We start from the raw sequence: 23,331 nt of genomic DNA, 5'->3' as shown, positions 1-23,331 counted from the left end.
AACCTGCGACAAAAAAACAACAAATTTTTTTTTTTTTTTTTTCGCCCACAGCTTAATGTACATAGTTTGTTTAATAGTATAAATTTGTAGATATTTATCCACTGTACTGTAAATTTTTCTTTTGTGTAAAGAAGTTACTTAAATTTAGTACAATGATGTGTGCAGCATTTTGCGTTAGCTACATGTACCAAATAGTGTTAAGCGTTTTGCTTTGTTCTGTCCTCCATTTATTGTTGAAATTGCCCTTACTTGTACCCAATCAGTAAAAACATAGGCTTAGCCTGGGTGACAAGTGCGACTAGACTAGTGTCAAAGTCGCGACTATTGATTGCTTAGTCAATTCGCGACTACCATTTTTCAACTACTCGGTTAAAGGCAGTGGACACTATTGGTAATTGTCAAAGACTAGCCTTCACAGTTGGTGTATCTCAACATATGCATAAAATAACAAACCTGTGAAAATTTGAGCTCAATCGGTCATCGAAGTTGCGAGATAATAATGAAAGCAAAAAACACCCTTGTCACATGAAGTTGTGTGCGTTTAGATGGTTGATTTCGAGACCTCAAAATCTGAGGTCTCAAAATCAAATTCGTGGAAAATGACTTCTGTCTCGAAAACTTTGATACTTCAGAGGGAGCCGTTTCTCACAATGTTTTATACCATCAACCTCTCCCCATTACTCGTCACCAAGAAAGGTTTTATGTTGATAATTATTTTGAGTAATTACCAATAGCGTCCACTGCCTTTAAGCAGAAGGTATCGCTACAGTTTAACAAATATTTTCTTTCCGCTGGGATTTGAAAGAAAAAAAAACACAAATAAATTTGATGAAAAAAATCTTGATTGCACACTTAATTGTAAATGCTTGAAAATCTGTAGAAAATGAGACAGACGCGTTACAAACTTTAATATTAACATTGTTGGATTTCACCTGGGTTCATGTCCTGCCTAGGAGCACTGGTAAGTTGAGGGAATTCATCTTGGGGTCACAATAAGCCACTTGCGAGTTAGATTTGAATAATATCTGGTACAATGACTTGCTTAGTCACAATGTACCGCTTTCATTTGAATTCCTCAATATAAACCACAAGGGAAACTGACTGAGAAAATGTAAAATGATATTTGGGGTTGAACAAAGAATTGACTAGAGTGGGATTCGAACCAACGACCTCCGGATTAACGTGCCGGCGCTCTACCAACTGAGCTATCTAGCCCTATGTTGGCGGTGTTCTTATTAGCCAACATTGGGCTAGATAGCTCAGTTGGTAGAGTGCCGTCACGTTAATCCGGAGGCCGTTGGCTTGAATCCCACTCTAGTCAATTCTTTGTTCAACCCCCAAAATTCATTTGAATTCATCAGACTATAGAGACAGTTGCTATGTCAAATGGTTTGGGGCAAGCCTCTGCAACCTCCAGATGAGCAAACCCTTGGTTCCATTGTAGGCCTACCATAGAAATCCATTCAGAATTGTGTATTCTTGCGTAACAATTCAAAAGCTTGCCCCTAATCATGTGACATACATGTAGCAACTGTCACGATAGTCTTAGAAATACAAATTTTAAGTAGTAACTTGTGACCAATGACTTCATTGTACTAGACGATATTCAAATGGAGCAGGCATATATGGCTTATTGATCCCAAGGTAGGGAGGGGATCGGGTGGGGTTGGTAGGGTACGATCACTGGCAGCATGAAGTGCATCTCTTGACGAGAGTGGTGAAGAGCAGTCAGGAGGAGGCAGTGGACAGAGTCGCAGGACTGAGAAAATGAAGTAACATCTTTGGTGAGAAACATGGACTGGGCGGAGGCAGGATGGAGAGGACAGCATCTCTTCTGAGGACATCAAGTTTGATTCTGAGGATGACGTCTTGTGGAATAACCCTTACATGTGGGCATGAAGACTTTTGTCACAGACTTTTTGTCAAAAGCCTAAAAGCACTGATTGGCAACAGGTGGTGTCTCTCTGCAACACAATTATGGAACAAAAAGCCGCTTAGTTTGGTCATGCAGTACGACAGGGTGGCCTGTCAGCAGCAGTGCTTGATGGAATCCCAATTTGACACCGTCGCGGGGTTGTCAGACCAAGACTCCCCTGGATCGACGACCTCGCCAGGTGGAGTGGCCTCAGAATGGCTGAACTAACTGCGCGACCCAACAGCGATGCAAAATCACACCTGCACCAACCACACAACCAAGGAGCAGTGGACGGTTGTTGCATCAAGTGGGCACAGTAGCCTTGACGTTTTGATAATGATGAAGTCACTTCTCCATAACTGCTCATGTGTGCTGACTAAAGAATGGTACAACTTTACAGATTGGCAGGCAGATGCAATTAGTGGATTCTAGTTGGATTGTGGAAGTCCTTGTGGAAGTCTTTGCGGATGCAATGAGTGGATACTAGCTGGATTGTGGAAGTCCTTCAGGTGCATCTACGGAGGAGGTCTAGGGGAGAAAGAGAAAGAATCCTGAAGAATCGGTGAGTTTACCACATTATCAATTTGATAATCTATTGTATGTCTGGTATTGAAACCAAGTTAACTTAGACGCCTTATTAAAACCTCCATGCCATTCCTTTCCGCGTGCATTCTGCGGGAGTCCGTGGATTTTTACAACAAAATAACCCGTAGCAACCGGACAGGTCCACGGCCACTACAGCTTTGGTTGACCATAATTGTTTAAACATGTAGTGCGCGATTATCACGTGAACAGGAGGGTTCGGCTGGCACTACCAATGTACATGGTGCTGACATTGTCTTGTCGGTGCGGCCTGTCCCCTTCCAGGTATTCATGAGTTGAAAATGTATCATTCTGGGGAGAGCATGGCCGGTCCGCATCCAAGCCGCTGGTATTCATGACCTGAAAATACCACTTATTTATTCATGAAACTTATTAATAAACCAACAATAGTGTCTGGCATGGATAGCTCATTAATTATCGCCGCGCTTCAACGCACATGCTGTTTCTCAGCGGACTGTCCGAGGTCCTTAGCAACGGCGGTATTTGCTGTCGAGGTCGCGGAGGAACGCTCGGGAGGTTTTGACAAGGCGCCTTAACCGCTCACAAGCCTGAGCAAACCTGTAAACAAGAGTATGTGAACCAGAGACACAGGGGTTAACCCCCACTCTCCCACGCTTAGCACGTTATTTTACATGAACCACCAATCCGAAGACAAATGACTTGTGGCATAATGTCCCATCCAAAGGACGAAGCAATAATGGTTACTTGCTCAAGGACACAAGTGCCACGACTGGGTCTCGAACCCACACTCTAGCGGTTTAGAAGCACCAGACTTTGGGGACTTGAAACTTACAATCTACTTCGACCTTACTCTGTAGATGAAACCGCAAATTGTTGACCTCACCAATGGCGTCATTATGATTGAAAATTGTTTTCATTCGAATGTGGCTCAACTACTCTTTCAGTTTCCCACTTTTAAAGACAAATTGAAATTTCATTTGTTTGAAACAGCTTTTCAGTAGTTTTTTTCTTTTGTTTTCCGGATGTTCCCTCTTCCCTCTGTTGATTTGTTTCTGTTTTCTTTTTTTTTCATGCGCTTTGAGCACCTTATTAGGTGGATACATGCGCAATATGTCCTTGTTGTTATTATTTTGTATTGCCATCGTTTTGATGTGAAAGCCATGAAGAACTTGAAGCTTTTATAAACCCAGTTGTTATTATTATTATTATTACTTACAATCTTCTCCGACCTTACTTGATGAAACCGCACATTTTTTTGGATGATGACGTCAAATGATTGAAGTTGTTTTGCATTATTGTTCCTCATCATTCTGATGCGGAAGCCATTTTTATGAAGGACTTGAAACTTACAAGGTTCTTCTGCCTTATTTTGTATAATAGGGCCTATAGATGAAACCAAATTTGGGGGATGATGACATCATCATGATTGAAATTGGTTTTATTCGGATGTGGCTTAACTATTCGTTCAATTTCCCTCATTCATGTCATTATTGTCATCATTCTAATGCAGAAGCCATTATTATGAAGGACTTAAAAACTTACAATGTACTTCCACCTTACTTTGTATATGAAACCGCAAATTGTTTGAGATGATGACGTCATCAATGACTTCATTATGATTGAAACTGGTTTTACTCGGATGTGGCTTAATTATTCGTTCAATTTCCCTCATTATTGTCATCATTCTAATGCAGAAGCCATTATTATGAAGGACTAGAAACTAACATTATACCTCGACCTTACTTTGTAGATGAAACCGCAAATTGTTTGAGATGATGACGTCATCAATGACTTCATTATGATTGAAACTGGTTTTATTCGGATGTGGCTTAATTATTCGTCCAATTTCCCTCATTATTGTCATCATTCTAATGCAGAAGCCATTATTATGAAGGACTTAAAAACTTACAATATACTTCCGCCTTACTTTGTAGATGAAAAGTCTGCAAATTTGTTGGGATCAATATAATTGGAATTTTTTTCATTCGGATGTGGCTCAAATTGAATTTCCCATATTTTAATTGATCATCAGTTTCTAATGAGGAAACCATGAAGGAATTTTTGCCTTGGACTATAGAAATGTTGATACGTATAACCTTCTCGTGACGCATGTTTTCACCAATCAAATGATTGAAAGGAACAACACAGGGCTGTATGCTTCGTTTTTGAAAGGGCAAGGGCACTAATGCGTTTTCTTCTTGGTAAAGGGCTCCCTATGATGAAATTGCAAATTTGTACTGGAGCATTTCAAGGGCACCAAGGCAATGACCAGGGGACACGGAGGCAAATTGCCTTCGTTGCCTCCGTGAAGTATCAGGCCTGACAACATATTCCACTGGAACAGTTTCATTGGCCCAAAGGCACTGACCATGTGCATGAAGACAATTGCCTCCAAATCCATTACTTTTTTTATGCAAATGGCGACCCCCCCCCCCCAACAACAACAACAACAACAACAACAACAACAACAGGTCTTAATAGCACCCTTAAGAGTTTCCATTCTGAAAAACTCTGGCAGTGCATTCTATATCTTTTGTTTTACAAGGTTTTTTTCTGAAGAGAAACTGGTCTGCGCATGAAAGAATCTTACAGAGGAAATTTGGTTTTGGTGGTAACCGCAAATCTACCTCTATTCAAATTGTACTGGAAAGGGCCCAATAACCATCACCATCTTTGTAATTACAATTTTTTTTTTGTGCATCATACGCAGTATGAAATTTCAGATACAGTTTTAAATAGTATGTTATAGTTTTAAATAGTGTCATAGTTTTAAATAGTGTGTTGCAGTTTTAAATAGTATGTCATGGTTTTAAATAGTGTGTTGCAGTTTTAAATAGTATGTTATAGTTTTAAATAGTGTGTTGCAGTTTTAAATAGTATGTCATAGTTTTAAATAGTGTGTTGCAGTTTTAAATAGTATGTCATAGTTTTAAATAGTGTGTTGCAGTTTTAAATAGTATGTTATAGTTTTAAATAGTATGTTATAGTTTTAAATAAAATGTTATAAGAGCAGGCCTGATAGTTCTTACCTCCATGCCCTCCTGGTCATTGCCTTAACACCCTTGCAATGCTTCGGTAGAAATTTAAAATTTCCTTATAGGGTGCCCTTCACAAAGGAGAGCATGCCTTGGTGCCCATGGCCTTTCAAAAAATGAAGCTTACAGGCCTGTAAGAGGTCCGTACATACTCAATTTGGCAGTGCACATGAAAGAACCTATAACATGGGATTCGAACTGCCTCTAGCTATTGGGCAATCTTGGTAGTCTAGTTGGTAAGACACTGAGCTCTAGAATCGCAAGGGTCGTGGGTTCGAATCCCACCTGAGTAATATGCCTGTGATACCTTTTTTCACAGGACTCGGGAGGTAATGAGTATACAGTGCTAACACACATCGGTGTATGGGAAAACCAAAGTTAATAACCGAGAACACTTCGTGGAAAAAATACTTGTTGGTGTTCTTTTATATAGCAACCACCCTTGTTCAACATTTGTTTACAGGTGAAAATTACCTCAAGCTTACGAGCTACAATGATTTAATTCACCTATTAGCATATTTTATGAGGCATCCTTGTTTCCTTTTCCAGAAATGAATCTGTTAGTAATAATTATTACAAAACAGCGTTGATAACGAAAAAAATGAAAACATAAGTTACTAAAAATCTTTAAAACACAAATTACGTAACCACTCAAATTTCACACATTAGAAGCACATTGTTATGGCAGCTTATGTCACACTAGAAATGTATCGCGTATTTAGTAATAATAAATCTAAAACAGTCTTGATTCACACAAAAAAATAAAAAATTAAGTTATAAACAATCGGTAAACCCAAAATATGAAGCCACTTAAATTCCACCAATCAGAAGCACATTGTTATGTCACACATGCTTAAAGCCATTGGACACTTTCGGTAAACAGGATTTTCCAAAGGCCCACACTTTGTGTATCACAACTTATATATAAAATAACAAACCTGTGAAAATTTAGGCTCAATCGGTCATCGGAGTCGGGAGAAAATAACGGGAAAACCCACCCTTGTTTCCACACGTTTCGCCGTGTCATGACATGTGTTTAAAATAAATCCATAATTCTCGATATATCGAGAATTTATAATTGTTTTAATGTTTTCTCAAAAAGTAAAGCATTTCATGGAGTAATATTTCAAGAGAAGTCTTTCACCATTACCGTCTGTAAACTCTGTAGGTTATTTGTAAATCTGTGATTTTTTTTCTTTCTTTTTTTCTGTTCCGTAAGTGTCCAATGGCTTTAAACCATGAACGAGGCCAAATTTCAATCAACAAAAGACCTCCACTGCTTGAGTTAGTTTTGTGCCCCCCCCCCTCCCCTCCCCCTTCACATACCCCTAAGGTGCAGCCATTGAACTGAACGCATTTGCCATGTTACGCAGCCACCTGTGTGTTACTCACACCATAGTTACATGACTGACCCTCGGATTATGCTGTAATATAATGATCGGTCGTTGGCCGGCCATCCCATGATCATGACCTCATATCAAATCCACCTGCCATTGTACCACCCTTGAATTTGCCACTTGGCCTAACCATCCAGACCTAACCTTGTGTTAACCTTCTTTGGATCACGTACATGTACAAAGACTCTCCAGGAGTTCCTGGCTTAACCTGACAGAGACGGAGAGACAGTCTGCCACCACCCCCCCCCAACCAAATGATTGGACTGTTTGTTCTGACCTCACTAACTGTTGACTTATTTTTGGACCAGGTTGCAGTTGAAAATCTACAATCTAAAGTATAGTCTACTTATGATGATGAGGTGACACATTAAAAAATTCAAGGTAAGTTTTTTAGGATTTGTTCTCAATTTGTGTATGTGTTTGCAAAGGGGCGGGGAACCAACATTTATAATAAGAATTGATTTCTTAAAAGTCTGTGGTTGATGATTTTTGAAGGAATCATTGGTTTTAAAGTCACTGGACACTATTGGTAACTACTCAAATAAATTGTTAGCATAAAAACTTAATTGGTATTATGGAAAATGGAAAGCTGTTGACAGTATTAAAACATTGTGAGAAGCGGCTCCCTCTGAAGTAACATAGTTTTTGAGAAAGCGGTAATTTCTCATTCAAATAATGCATTAAAAGACTTCAGGTCTAAAAACTTCAGGATCTGAAAGCAAACAAACGAGCCCACAACCTTTGCAATTCTAGAGCAGTGTCATACCAACTAGACCACTGAGATTGCCCGGTAGCTAGAGGCAGTTTGAATCCCACCCGAGTAATATGACTGTGATTTTTTCACAGAACTCAGGTAAGTACTGAGTATACAGTGCTAACACACGCCGGTGTATATGAGTAAAAACCAACATGTATATTCTTTATCCCCGTTGCAAATTTTTATTAAGGTATTTTTTGTTGTCAGACCAATGTCCAATCAGTTGTGACAGAAATTGTTTCTGTGTTTTTGTGTGTGTTTTTTGCAATTGTTGTTGATTTTTTTTTTTTTTCGGGGGGAGCTTCTTTTCAGTAATTAAAGGCAGTGGACACTATTGGTTATTACTCAAAATAATTATTAGCATAAAACCTTTCTTGATGACGAGTAATGGAGAGAGGTTGATGGTATGAAACATTGTGAGAAACGGCTCCCTCTGAAGTGCCATAGTTTTCGAGAAAGAAGTAATTTTCCCCGAATTTGATTTCGAGACCTCAGATTAAGAACTTGAGGTCTCGAAATCAACCATCTAAACGCACACAACTTCGTGTGACAAGGGTGTTTTTCTCTTTCTTTATTATCTCGCAAGTTCGATGACTGATTGAGCTCAAATTTTCACAGGTTAGTTATTTTATGTATATATTGAGATAAACCAACTGTGAAGGCTAGTCTTTGACAATTACCAATAGTGTCCAGTGTCTTTAAACCTTGTGGAAAATCCGGTTACACTAAAAAAATCCCTGTTGTAAGAACCAGTGGTTATTTTTAGGGATCCCCCTTCAGGCCGCGTTGACAGCAAACAACTTCCATCATTGCCAATGTATTGACTAGAGACTGCACATCAATTGATTACTTGTTGTGTCTCTCTGGCTATTTCCGTCCGTCCATGGTTATTATTGCGTCGAGAACGTGGATGCGTCGCAGTGTCCTGGATTAGAAGGCTGCGTTGAGGTCTATAAATAGATGTGTTTACGTGTGAAGGAACTTTTGCGCCTTGACTCAAGCCTGAAAAGAGTCCTGTCGTTACTTCAAAATATTGTCCTGATGAGCATTTTAAAGGCAGTTGACACTAGTGGTATTACTCAAAATAGTTATTAGCATAAAACCTTACTTGATAATGAGTTATGGGGAGAGGTTGATAGTATAAAACATTGTGAGAAACGGCTCCATCTGGACTAACGTAGGTTTCAAGAAAGAAGTAATTTTCCATGTATTTTATTTCGAGACCTCAGATTTAGAAGTTGAGGTCTCGAAATCAAGCATCTGAAAGCACACGACATCGTGTGACAAGGAACCATGACAAAAATTTAAAACGTTTCTTATAAAACACATAAGAATTGGTCACGTGATATATTGTCGGGATCCCGACAAAAACTAATTTTGAGCACTTTATTTCACTACTACTTATAATTGGCGGACTTTTTCGAGCAATGGCTCAAATGAAAGCTTATAACTTTCTCGACCCCAATCAAAATACCTGAATTTTAAATCAAATGTTTTGGGTAAAATCGGCCAAAAATCTGACATAGCATCTTAACTCTTAGACTTGTGGACAAGTCGTTAAATCGGCCCCACGCGCTGAGATAGTGGTCTCGCGAGATCACTGCTCTCGCGCGAACTGATGGCTCCCCGATTTCGACTCTCAAAATCGGGGAGCCATCAGTTCGCGCGAGAGCAGTGATCTCGCGAGACCACTATCTCAGCGCGTGGGGCCGATTTAACGACTTGTCCACAAGTCTACTTAACTCTTTGTGAAATAGCACCCTGTCACCTCAGAAATGTCTAGACTTGGGATCCTTGAGAAGGGGCATGGTACTTGATCCAAGATTCCTTGAAGTAGTTCTGAGATATACTGTTGTGGGGAGTCTTGCTGTTAAAACAATGAGATGTTCATATTAGAAGTAAATAGACTCGCTGTGTTTCCCCTGTTTATCCCCTGTTTATCCTCCCATGTTACAAACCTCAAGGCTGCAATGTATTGGGTGGTACAATGTGCAACCTGGTCCTTTCTCTATGGTGCAACAGAATCCCAGTAAACAGTTGGCTTAATGTAAGCACAAAACATTTCTGTTTACCAGTACATGTGTATAAGGTAACAACATGCATACTCTGACAGATGCTCAGTATTTTCCCCAGGTCCTGTGAGAATTTCTTTTTTAAAAATGATGGCCTTGTTGCAGCAAAACTCAAGGTTGCATCGGGTGGTACAACGTGCAATCCGTGATCCTTTCTCAAAGGTACAATGGAATCACAGTAACTAATTAGCCTAAGATACAAGAATAAGGTAACAAAGTGCAGTTCTGACAGCACTGTATACTCGGTTCTTTCCAGAGTCCTAAGAAAGACAAAATGATGGCCTTGTTGTCTTCTTACAAATCTCAGGGTTGCATAGTGTGGCACATTGTGCAACTCTGACAGAACTGTACTCGCTACTTTTCTGAGTCCTGTGACAAAATGATGGGGTTTTGGTTTTTTTTTTTTTTGCAAGTCGCCAGACACACAAGGCTTGAAGGCCACTTCAAGGTGTGGGCTACAATTATTTTTGTCCAGAGGCCGTTGCCACCTACTCCTAGGGCTGAAACAGGGTTACCCCTTTTACAGTCCATACGGATGTACATGTAGGCTTGGGTATCATCAGTCCGAAGCCTGGCCGGTAGAGCAGAAAGCACTACCTCCCCAATTTTATGTAGCAAGTGTCACGACCGGGATTCAAACCCACACTCTGCTGATCAAACACCAGAGCTTGAATCCGGTGCTCTTAACCGCTCGGCCATGACACTAATTTCGTTTCTAATTGTGAGAAACGGCTCCCTCTGAAGTGCCATAGTTTTTTATAAAGAAGCAATTTTCCTTGAATTTGATTTCGAGACCTCAGATTTAGAACTAGAGGTCTCAAACAACCATCTTAATGCACACAACTTCAAATAACCCTTGTCACAAGGGTTATTTTTTCTTTCATTATTATCTCGCAACTTGACTGATTGAGCTCAAATTTTCACAGGTTTGTTATTTTATGCACATGTTGAGATACACCAACTATGAAGGCTAGTCTTTGACAAGTACCAATAGTGTCCACTGCCTTTAATGTAAGCACAAAACATTTTTATTTTATACCAGAATAAGGTAACAACGAGCAGCTCTGACAGATGCTCGGTACTTTCTCTGAGCCCTGTGAAAAAAGAAAAAAAAATGATGGCCTTGTTGTTACAGATCTCGAGGTTGCATCGGGTGGTACATCCTGCAATCCCTGGTCTTTTCTCTTTGGTGCCATGGGATCACAGTAAATAGTTAGCTTAATGTACGCACAAAACATTTATGTTTTATACCAGAATAAGGTAACAGCGTGCAGCTCTGTCAGATACTTAGAACTTTTCCAGATTCCTGTGATTTCTTTTTTTAAATGATGGCCTTGTTGTTAAAAAACTCAAGGTTGCATCGGGCGCTACAAGGAACGTGCAATCCATGGTCTTTTCTCTATGGTGTAATGGAATCACAGTAGATAATTAGCTTAATCTAAGAACAAATCATTTCTGTTTACCAGAATAAGGTAATAACACGCAGCTCTGACAGATAGTACTTTTCCAGATTCCTGTGATTCCTGCGCTACAAGGAACGTGCAATCCATGGTCTTTTCTCTATGGTGTAATGGAATCACAGTAGATAATTAGCTTAATCTAAGCACAACTCATTTCTGTTTACCAGAATAAGGTAATAACACGCAGCTCTGACAGATAGTACTTTTCCAGATTCCTGTGATTCCTGCGCTACAAGGAACGTGCAATCCGTGGTCTTTTCTCTATGGTGTAATGGAATCACAGTAGATAATTAGCTTAATCTAAGCACAACTCATTTCTGTTTACCAGAATAAGGTAATAACACGCAGCTCTGACAGATAGTACTTTTCCAGATTCCTGTGATTCCTGCGCTACAAGGAACGTGCAATCCGTGGTCTTTTCTCTATGGTGTAACGGAATCACAGTAGATAATTAGCTTAATCTAAGACCAACTCATTTCTGTTTACCAGAATAAGGTAATAACAATCTGGCCTTGTTGTTTCAAATTTCAAGGTTACATCGTGCGATACAAGGAACGTGCAGTGGAACCACAGTAAATAATAAGCCTGTACAATACGCAGTCAGAACCCCCTGCTACGCCTGTCAAAGGGGTGCTACTGTGAGGGGGAATCTTATTGTTCACTCAAGGCTGCAACAGTACCAGCTTTTCTTCCTTGAGAATCCCCCCCCCCCCCAACAAGTTGACAGTTGCACTATAATTAGGACACCTCTCTTATTGTGTAGAGTCACGTAGCACCATTTTGTCCCTTCCCGGCTTACGCTGGTTCTGAATTGAAACCACCTCGTTGGTGAGACATGTTTTGATCAATCAAGTCACTCTTAAATCCAAATCCCAACACTACTTTTATTTGAGAACGTGACTAAAGATTGAATCATGGAGAAACGTTTAGAAACTTTTAATGTGGATTTCCACAAGTATTGAAAAGAAAAAGAATAAAACACTGTCTCAATCTCTAAAGGTTTTTGTAAACTTTTAGGAACTTTTGTTTTGGATTTCCGAAATTGTTGACAAGAAAAAGAAACAACCCCAGGTAGAAACCTGATGGGCTTAATAATTTCATAAAGCAGCGTCAAGCAGAAAATAGAACATTTATTTTGAATCTGAGAAACAATTCATGCATTAAACAGTCCCTCTAAAATTCAAATCCCACACTACTTTTATTTGAGAACGTGACTGAAGATTGTTGATGTGAATCGAGGAGAAACTTTGAGGAACTTTTGACTTGGATTTCCCCCAATCATTAAAAAGAAGAAGAAAGAACACTTGATGGAAACCTGATGGGCCCAATATTTCAGAGCTGCATCAAGCAGAACATATTTCTCAACAGAAATCTCTTAAAACATTTAAATCTCAGAAACAACTCATGCATGAATCAATAAGTCTCTCAAATCTGAATTCCACACAAGATAGAAACCAGGGGTGCGTTCCACTCGCGCAAACGTTGCCAACAGTTGCGCACGTTCGCCAACAATTTCAAGTGGAACGAGTTGTTCGCCGCCACCGTTGGCAAACGTTGGCAACTTTAGGCGAACATACTTCTGAGGTGTTGGCAAGTGGTTTTTAAAATGGCGGACAAGCATACGGTATTATTTCTTTGTCACAAACATAATTACATTGTATTTTCGGTGGATTATAATGCAGATTTGGAATAACAAAGTTAATAAGTTGATGTAATGATGTCAAAAAGAGGACTATTGCAGCAAAAACGAAGTTTAAAAAAAAACTACGGATGGTGCGGGCCATCTTCATTTCAGGGCGCCGCCATATTGACATCGCGATACGCACCAATCGTTGAAAAGATAAAAACCGTTTGCGCAAACAGTTACAAGTCGTTTGCGCGAGTGGAACGCACCCCTGATGGGCCCAATAATTTCATGAAGCAGCGTTAAGCAGAAAATATTTCTCAGCAGAAATCTTTTAAAACATTTCAATCTCGGATGTTTTTCTTAGTCAGTTAAAACTATTGGTAATTACTCAAAATAATTATTAGCATAAACCTAACATGGTAACGAATAATGGGGAGAGGTTGATGGTATAAAACATTGTGAGAAACGGCTCCCTCTGAAGTAACGTAGTTTTCGAGAAAGAAGTAATTTTCCATGAATTTGATTTCGAGACCTCTGATTTAGAATTTGAGGTCTCGAAATCAACCATCTAAACGCACACAATCTGTGTGACAAGGGTGTTTTTTCTTTCATTGTTATCTCGCAACTTCGAAGACCCATTGAGCTCAAATTTTCACAGGTTTGTTATTTTATGCATATGTTGAGATACACCAAGTGAGAAGACTGGTCTTTGACAATTACCAAAAGTGTCCACTTTAAATCTACTTCTCATCAACTCCTTCAATTATGTAACTACTCCAGATGTTACAACAAAATGCAAAATTTTTTCAACGTACCTTATGGACTCTTGCAGCTTTCAACCACCCTGCCCAAGTTGTTTGGCTGAATAATAAAAGGCATGAACGTCATTGTCTTTTTCCTTAATAAACCTTAATAGCCTTAAAATGAGTTGGGATACTCTGAAGGGGGCACCGAGGCTAGGAGACCCTACACCAAGTTCCAGGCCTGTGTTTATGTCCTGTTCAGAGGGGCACCATCAGATTGGGCGCTTAAAGCCATTGGACCCTTTCGGTAAACAGTATTGTCCAAGGCCCACACTTCGTGTATCACAACTTCTATATCAAATAACAAACCTGTGAAAATTTGGGCTCAATCGGTCATCGGAGTCGGGAGAAAATAACGGGAAAACCCACCCTTGTATCCGCGCGTTTCGCCGTGTCATGACATGTGTTTAAAACAAATCCGTAATTCTCGTTAACGCGAATTGATATTGTTTTACTCTTTTCTCAAAAAGTAAAGCATTTCATGGAATAATATTTCAAGAGAAGTATTTCACCACTACCTTCTGTAAACCCTGTAAGTTATTTGTAAATCTGTGAACTTTTTTTTTTTTCTGTACCGAAAGGGTCCAATGGCTTTAAAGGGAAGGTACACTATTGGTAATTGTCAAAGGCCAGTGTGCTCACTTGATGTATCTCAACATAATCATAACATAACAAGCCTGTGAAAATTTGAGGTCAATTGGTCATCAGAGTTGGGAGAAAATGATGAAAGAAAAAACACCCTTGCTGGACGAATCTATGTGCTTTCAGATAGGAATAAAAGACTTACTATAGCTAGAAGTCTTTTATTATTTTGAGTGAGAAATTACCTCTTTCTCAAAAACTATGTTACTTAAGAGGGAGTCGTTTCCGACAATGTTTTACTATCAACAGCTCTCCAATGCTAGTTACCAAGTCAGTTTTTAAGTTAATATTTTGTTTGGTGTAATTACCAAATGTGTACATTCCCTTTAATGCCATAAACAAGTGTTTATGTATCAAACTAGAAAAGAGAATCGCTCTTGCAAACTTTGTCATAAATGTCTGCTTGGCAAAAACAAAATAGCTGGGGTTTTTTGTGGGTTTTTTTCAAGTCGGATAAAACAAAACCATGTTCTTAAATCTAATCTCTGGTATGAAACTAGAAAGATGTTTTCAAAGTTGAATTGGACAATTCACACAAATACCCCTTATTAAGTTGTGTGGTTTTTCTTTTACTTTGTGGTTCCTAATTTCAGGAAACAAAAATAAGATTCAACAAAAAATCCTCTTCGTGTTAGTTCATAAAGTAAAAGGAAAACCACACAATTCAAAGGGATATGGTTGGAATATTTTGTCAAAGTATAACATAATAGTTCACACAAATATTCCTCAAAATTGTGTTGTTTTCCATTTACTTTGTGAACTTACAAAGTTCCTACTTTTTTGGAGATAAAAATTTACTTGATCAAAATAGCTGACTGTGTTAGTTCACAAAATAAACCAAAAACCACAGCTTCAAGGGATAATGTGAATAATTGGATTGTTGTAAACATCTTTCCAACTAAGTTCATTTCTTAGCAATTGCTTTTTACCCCAAGGTGTCCAAACTGAAGATATTGAGCCCCCTCAAGCATATGGCAATTTTCTGTACAGTTTAAGACGCCCTGCTGCGACATTACTTTCTACTATTGGTTTTTCTCCTTCTGCTTGAAGTCTCTAAAGATAGATGACATAAGCTTTTCCAAAGCCTTTCAAGCACTTTCGGAGTCCTTGTTTTGTTTATTTTAACTGCTAACCTTTTTTTCTTCTTCATTTTTTAAAATTTATTCAATCGATGCATTAAAAAAATGCCTTGGTGACTACCTTTTGTCCGCCGTATAAACAAGGCGGAAAAAAACAAGCACTCATCAAGTTTACCTTTATCTAAAAAGAAGCCAACAAAAAAAGTGAAAACAGTTAAAGTGACAACAATGAGGTCATTGAGGGGGAAACCCCACCCATACCCCTCTTTACTTTTTGCTGTCAATCCCATTAGTCAAGCTATAATCCCAAAGCTTAAGAAACTTCAAGAGTGGGGGGTTAAAAGAAAATCTCATTATCATTTACGGTCTTTCTTCTCACTGAGCAAGGCCATTTGGAAAGAACTAGACTCCATAAACTGTAAGGGTCGACAATAGTTGGCTAGATCAAAGGTCTATCGAAGAGCAGAGTATGCTCTGAGCCGTCTCAAAGATGGAGAGAAAAGTTTTGTTTGTCTTGGTCTTTTTAAATGGATAAGAATGTCTTGGCCTCTGTGCTTGGTACAATAGCCCCCTCTGTTGTCATCTCAAGGCCATTTTGTGATTGCTATTATAGGGACATTGTGTAGTTGATGTTTTTTCTAAACTGTTATCAATGGTGGCTTAAAACTAAACAGTGCTGGGATCAACTGGATTTGAATAGAATGGTCGCTATCTGTTTTCCCCACCAATGTGTATTAAATACATTAGACACCCTTTGTTAATAATTGTCAAAGACCAGTATTCTCACTTGGTGTATCCCAACATAACATGCTTAAAATAACAAATCTGTGAACATTTTGACTCATTTTGTCATCGAAGTTGCAAGAGAATAATGAAGAAGATAAAAAGCCTTGTTGCACAAATGTGTGTGCTTACGGATGTCAAAAAGGGCATCAGGCTTGAAGCATTTTATTAGATTTTGAGAGAGAAATTGCCTCTTTCTCAAAAACTACATTACTTCAGAGGGAGCTGTTTCTCACAATGTTTGATACTTCCAACAGTTCTTCTTGCTTGTTACCAAGTAAGCTTTTATGCTAACAATTATTTCGGGTAATTACCAATAGTGTCCAGCACCAGCACTGTATAGGTCACCGTGGTCCATTGGTTAGACTGCAGGACTTGCAATCACAAGGTTGTGGGTTCGAATCCTACCAAGCTATTATATATCCCATTATGGGATGGGAGCTTGCTGAGTTCCCTCGACTTTAAGATCATCTAAACAAACTCAGTACTTTCTAGAGTTCTGTGAATACAAATCTTCCAGACAAATCGTTCAGGTGGGATTCAAAAGCAAAACCTTTGCATTGCTAGAGCAGATGTCTTACCACTAGACCAACGAGCTAGCCATTCGTTGTTTCTACCACCACCATCGTTATCAGAATATCAGCCAAAACATTGTGTTATATTGATACTGATGGGGACTGGTTCTCTTCTAACATTCTGCTTAGCATTTACATGTAGCATTTACTAAGCACCATCTTCTGCTTACTGCTTTAGTATGAAATTTGGGCTTTGGACTGTATTATAAATTATGTATGCACAAAAAGTAGCTTTATAGCACAACAAAATATCGCTAAGCAGAAACTGGTCATCAGCCAAAATTTTATAAGTTTACACTGTTTTGACTGGTGCCTCACGCATTTTTTGCTAAGCATAGAAATTTCCTAACAGTGTACTTTTATGGCTGCATTGGGAAATGGGACCCTGAAGTCATCACCTTGAAGTCTTAGCCCAACCGATGCTCGCTTTGTTACCTGGCTCATTGAGTACAAGTCATGCACTAACACAATTCCAGCCATCCCATTGGCTGAATGCTTCTGATGACATCACAACCTTGGTCACTCCTCAAGATTACCTTTGTTTGATGAGGCCCAAAGTGACAACTGACCACTCAACAATAAGTCTTATACATTTGCTTATATAAAGTCTTGACCACAATACAAGTGGTCACTTTGGGGGGCTAGACCGTGGTGAGACAGGCCTCTTCAGGTCTTCGCTGGTTGTACTTGTAGTCTCTCTACATCTATATTCTCAAGATACGTTGCTACGGCATGTAAACTAATATCGTACCTCCTGTTTTCTATCCTGTAGCTTATGCTTAACACCTTGAATGGATTCTACAAAAAAAAACATCTTCTTGCTCTACACTTGGAGACAGTAACATAGCCTTTGTAGCAACTTGGACACACACAAAAAGAAGTCTGACAGCATTGCCAAGATGAACTTCAATTAAAAGCTGTCTGTAGCACACAACACAAGAGACTTCGGTCCCCACGGATCCTGTCGGAGTAGCATCCCATCATAATCTTGTTCTCGTTGGGCAGACGGACTTTACCGCCCTCGTGGGACTCACTGCGAAAGGCCTCGTTGACATCCAAGGAAGTTCACTGGGCGAATAACAAGACCCGATAAAATGTCTCTTTAGCCATCTGCGAGATCAGGGATACTCCAGGGAAAGATCGAGAAGGCAAGGCAAGTAGACTTTTACTCTTTTTAAACTTCTATCTGTACCTGGAGATTTTTTTTTTCCAGTTTTTTTTTTCAGTGTAAGCTACATACTTGTTCCTTTTTGTCTTCTGCTAAACTTTTCACAATTTCTTTGTGACACTTCCTTACGAAATTGGATTGAAAAGGGCAACTCTTGGAATTAGAAACTTTAAGAATTAGAACTAAGAATGAAGACCTACAATGCGTCGGTCGTATTTTCAGAAATATTGTTTAACACAGTCTGTTTTTATTTGTGATGACTTTTTTTCTCAAGGATAAATGTTATTCAAGGATTTTGTGTTAATAACCCTAAGGTGTTCTCCCTGGATGTTTGAAAACTGGGGGGGGTGTGAAAAAAACCCCACTAAAGTTTCTTGAGGGTAGTGCAACAAATTGAATTGAGAAAATTGTTATTTGTTATACGTGCTTGTGAAATAGAATTAGCTGTTGCAAACAAATTACCAACCAAAAGGATGGATAGCATAAATGCAAAAAATATAATTAATGGCCTGACGTTTCGACCCTAGCAGTGTCTTGTAATTTGCTTGTAATCTACCATTGTGTCTTTCGTGCAATCTGCAGCATTTTTAAAGTTGGTGACTGACGCTTAACTAAAGTGAGTCGTTGAGAACTAAGTAATAATAAATTAAGCAAAGTGGTCTGACATGTAAAAATTTGTTGTTTTCTTATCAGTCTCCAGACATGACTAGAGCAAGCTAGTCAAAACGTTGTGACCAATTTAAGAACGGACTCCGCAGTAGTACAGTTAATCCTGGGGTGGATTTCACAAAGATAGTCCTAACTTAGGACTAGTCCAAGGCAATGCTAAGAGATAGGACCAGTCCTAAGTTAGGATGAGTTACTGGTCCTAACTTAGGACCAGTCCTATCTCTTAGCATTGCCTAGGACAAGTCCTAAGTTAGGACTACCTTTGTGAAATCCACCATATATCATATAATAGTAGCAGCCTATTTTCTATACCATCCGCCCGTCGGGTAAAAGTTATAAAGCAGGATACTTCTATTCAGAACTGAGAAGTCTCCCGAATACCCTACGCGGTAGTAGAATAAAGAAAGAGTTCTCTAAGAAGTAGATACACACATGGTGTTACCGCAAACAAAATATATATTGATACCTCACCATGCAATGATCAAATCCTATATTCCTTATTTTTATCATTTTTTTCTTTCTGCCAGTCACAACTTATAGGAAAGGGAACTGTATAGGAATGGGAAAGTACAGTATGATTTTTAGGGGTTATTCTAGCAACAAAGTTGTAACAGGAATGCTCTATTTTTGATCAGGAGCCATTTTATTGCTTACAGCCTTTTCTTACTCTGGATAAAGTACTTTGTGTGTCTGAAAGAAAGGCATGTACAACAAAGTTTTGCAGCACCTCAAGATCATCGCAGAGTTACCAGTTTCTTTTTCAAACGAAATCCCTTCGATTTTTTAATGTTGAAATATATACACACAAGCGTATGCAAGCTTTGGAGAAGTCCAAAGAACATGTAGTTTAACCAGCCAATGTATGCTGTGCGACTTAAGAATGTCTTACCAACCAGGCCCGATTTCAAAGAGCATGAAATTTCTTCCTTGATAAAGACAGGATTGGCAATCAAATTAAAACTTCAAAGTTGTTTGTTTATAGGCACTGGATACTATTGGTAATGGCTCAAAGTAATTTTTAGCATAAAAACTTACTTGCGAGCGATCAAAGGAAAAGGCTCCCTCTGAAGTAACATAGTTTTTGAGAAAGAAGTACTTTTCCACGAATTTGATTTAAAGACCTCAGATTTAGAGTTTGAGGTCTCAAAATCAAGCATCTAAAAGCACACAACTTCGTGTGACATGGGTGTTTTTTGTTTCATTAGTATCTTGCAACTTTGACGACCCAATTGAGCTCAAATTTTGCCAAATTTTCACAGGTTTGTTATTTTATGATAGATGTTGAGATACATGTACATTGAGTGAGAAGACTGGTCTTTGACAATAGACCCTTCCCATGTAAATTGCACATAGCGCGTGCACAATAACGTTTTGGTTGGCAAAATGAGGGAAAATCGCGCTGTTTTGTACACGGCTAATGGGTGCGTGACGCACACGCGATTGCGCGTCTGCTTAGTGCACAACTCTATGGCGTTTGCCAACCAACAGGGTCTGTACGCATGCGTGAATGTAATTAGCATATTTCATGGGAAGGGTCTACTACCAAAGGTGTCCAGTGTTTTTCAGTCGGGAGATGCCGATGAAAACTACTGATGTTAGAGATCATTGATCTTAAAGCCATTGTACACTTTCGGTAAACAGTATTGTCCAAGGCCCACACTTTGTGTATCACAACTTCTATATAAAATAAAAAACCTGTGAAAATTTTGGCTCAATTGGTCATCGGAGTCGGGAGAAAATAACGGAAAATAACGTGTCATGAGATGTGTTCAAAACAAATCCGTAGTTCTTGATATCGAGAATTGATATACAGAGAATTGATATTGTTTTTATGTTTTCTCAAAAAGTAAAGCCTTTCATGGAATACTATTTCAAGGGAAGTCTTTCATCATTACCTTCTGTAAACCCCGTAAGTTATTCGTCAATCTGTGAACTTAAAAAAAAAATTCTGAAAGTGTCCAATGGATTTAATATTTTGACTATTCTGAATGCTCCCTTAATAGGACACTATGTTCATATTTAATAACCCAATATACGCATTGTACACCCTGTATATTTTCATCTGAATAATTATTTATTTGTTCCAAACTTTTACATGGCATATGGATGATTCAGTGACCTCTTTTAATTTCGACACATCATTTCATATTCACTATTTATATCAACAACAACACCACGTACTTCAGTAGTGAACTGTTTATTAAAAAACACAAAATAGTAATGTTCTTACTTGAAAATGTGTTTTCTTCACATACTGAGGCAACTGCTGTACGTACGTAACACTCATACAATGAAAGACAAGTCACCATCCATGTACTCGCATAACCATGTTTACATTGCCATTCCAAAATGAGACAATTGAGAATGTGGTGTTTTCTTCTCTTGATTTCACCCCTGCTTTAAAATGGATCGGTCTATCCGGTCACATGATTAAACATCCGGTTTTATTTCCGTCTTATTGATGGAAAAAAATTGCTTCCGAAAAAAAAAAAAAAATCTTCATTCACTGACAAAATAAGGTTGAACGAGTACAAACCATTATTGTATGGGGCGTGCAAATTTAACTACTCAGCATTAAACTAATTCAGGGGGGAAATTTCCAGAAGGTCTCGTTGACGTGAACACAATCAATAAAAAACTGCAATAGTTTTTAAAGGGGGTCGTTAATATGAAGCAATTATCTTATGAAGAATTATTATTATTTTAAAACTTCCATTCGGCCTTCTTGCCGAGAGTAAATCGTGACAGTTGCATAATCTATCTGGACTCCCCCCCCCCCCCCCATTCTCCACAATGGTGCGATCAGTTTGTGCAATCTGGTCACGTGATTTAATATCCGGTTTGTGGCTTGTATACTCAGACAAAGTTAATGGCCGACATGAGGAATTTATGTGTAGGGAGACAGGGGGGGTGGGGGGTCGATGCTTGATGACCAACACACCATTCCCACTGTGGCGTTATTGCTTGACACTGAATTATTATTTAAATTTCATGGAAATGGAAATCGCAATCCCAAAGGCAGAAACCTTCTTCCTAATGAATTTGAAAACAAATATTTTGAACAAATTTGTCTGGATTTGGGGTGAAATGTATAAATAATACAAAAAGAGTCTTGGTTTGAGGCCGGTTCCACCAAACATTAAAGACATGATATTCTACGGTACTCGTGTAATGTATGTTGATAGCCATCAGTGGTGGTTTCTCCCCCCTAAGGGTCCAATGGAACGGTCTAACCGGTCATGTGACTTTACATCCGGAGCAATTTACCAATTAGTGGTTGATTGTGTTGTTGCACATACAAGCTCTCGGAGAAAATAACCAGCAGTCTGCGCTTGCTGTCTGGACACAGCAAAATAAAATTATGTGTCTCTGTTGTTGATTTTTCTTCCGAATGCTAGTTGGATTAGTTTTTTTTCCTTGTGGACGATATACATGTACATGTTCATCATTCTAGTATGATATACAAACATCGTCAGTAAAATTTACCGTTTGTAAAATTTATTGTGTTGTGAGGTTTTTTTTTCAGATGGATTTATAATTTCTGATGATGCATTGATACAAAAGTCACAAGTGACGTGTAATTTTTAAATGTATATAATTTGCAATATGTACAGTATGTAATAACAGTGTTTCTATGTGAATCTGCATGTTTATTGTAACTGCAGATTATTAGACCTAAAAATACAACTGTCAAAAAAGAACAACTGCCTGGAAACATTGAAACATTTTTTATGTGGGCTTGAAATGAACAATGATTTGTCAAAAAATTGTCATAAGCTATTGACGTGCTTATCAACTAATATTTTGTCAGTTAAACTTCATTACATTTTCAGGACAGTATGCGCTCTATGCTGTAAGACACCTACATGAAAAAATCATTCTTAAAAAAAAAGGATTTTCAGATTCTTCAAATTATTGTTAAAAATTTGTTTAAATTTCAATTGCCATGGATTAATTCATGTTCCAATTCAAGAAAAAACAAATGTGCGAAATAATACATAATTTTATTAATTATTTATATACACAACAAGTTTCAAGACATTGATAATTCTGATAATGTGCAATTTTTAAGGGCAAGGGCGTCAATTTAATTACATTTCTCTTTCTGAGGATTTAAGAGGCAGCTCCACACTGACTTATCGTTGAGGGAAAAAAAATCCCGCCTGATTTTCTTATTCCTGGAAGCAAGATTGTTGGCATTACTGTGCATTTAGCTCCATGGTCCGTCCATGCAACATCCGTTCGCCACGACTCCCCGCTAATTCCGGCGTTCATCCGGTCTAGCTAATTACATAGACCAGTCGGACATTATGGAACTACATGTATTGCCTGATGACAGGGGTCGCCTTGCCACACGGTTGGGGAAAGGGTTGGGGAAAGGGTTGGGGAAACGATAGCATAAAAGGGTTTGACTTAGCATGGAATGGTTCAGCTTAGCTAAATTTATCTGTACTTTCTGAAAATTGTCACAAATTGTTGTGTTGATGCTTTGTATTTGATCTAATACTATTAGAGAGGAAGGTAATCACTCCTAAAATTAAAGGCAGTGGACACTATTAGTAATTACTCAAAATAATTATTAACATAAAACCTTAGTTGGTAACGAGTAATGGGGAGAGGTTAATTGTATACAACATTGTGAGAAACATCACCCTCTGGAGTAACGTAGTTTTTGAGAAAGAAGTAATTTTCCACGAATTTGATTTTGAGACCTGAGATTTAGAATTTGAGGCCTCGAAATCAAGCATCTGAAAGCACAGAACTTCGTTTTACAGTTTTTGTTTC

The 23,331-nt window shown here is 38.6% G+C and overlaps 1 long non-coding RNA gene across 1 annotated transcript; it reads left to right on the top strand.

The window, feature by feature from the left end:
• The first annotated feature begins 1,384 nt into the window (after positions 1–1,384).
• Positions 1,385–17,857, top strand: LOC117288324. The gene is made up of 3 exons (XR_004518870.1): positions 1,385–2,477; positions 7,220–7,292; positions 17,482–17,857. It is a non-coding gene; the product is annotated as an uncharacterized LOC117288324 (long non-coding RNA).
• The last annotated feature ends 5,474 nt before the right edge of the window (positions 17,858–23,331 follow it).

This window comes from Asterias rubens, chromosome 3 (genome assembly GCF_902459465.1).
Source record: "Asterias rubens chromosome 3, eAstRub1.3, whole genome shotgun sequence".
In the NCBI taxonomy this organism is placed as follows: domain Eukaryota; kingdom Metazoa; phylum Echinodermata; class Asteroidea; order Forcipulatida; family Asteriidae; genus Asterias; species Asterias rubens.
The sequence above is the reverse complement of the archived record's forward strand: the minus strand, read 5'-3'. Positions and strand labels throughout refer to the sequence as shown.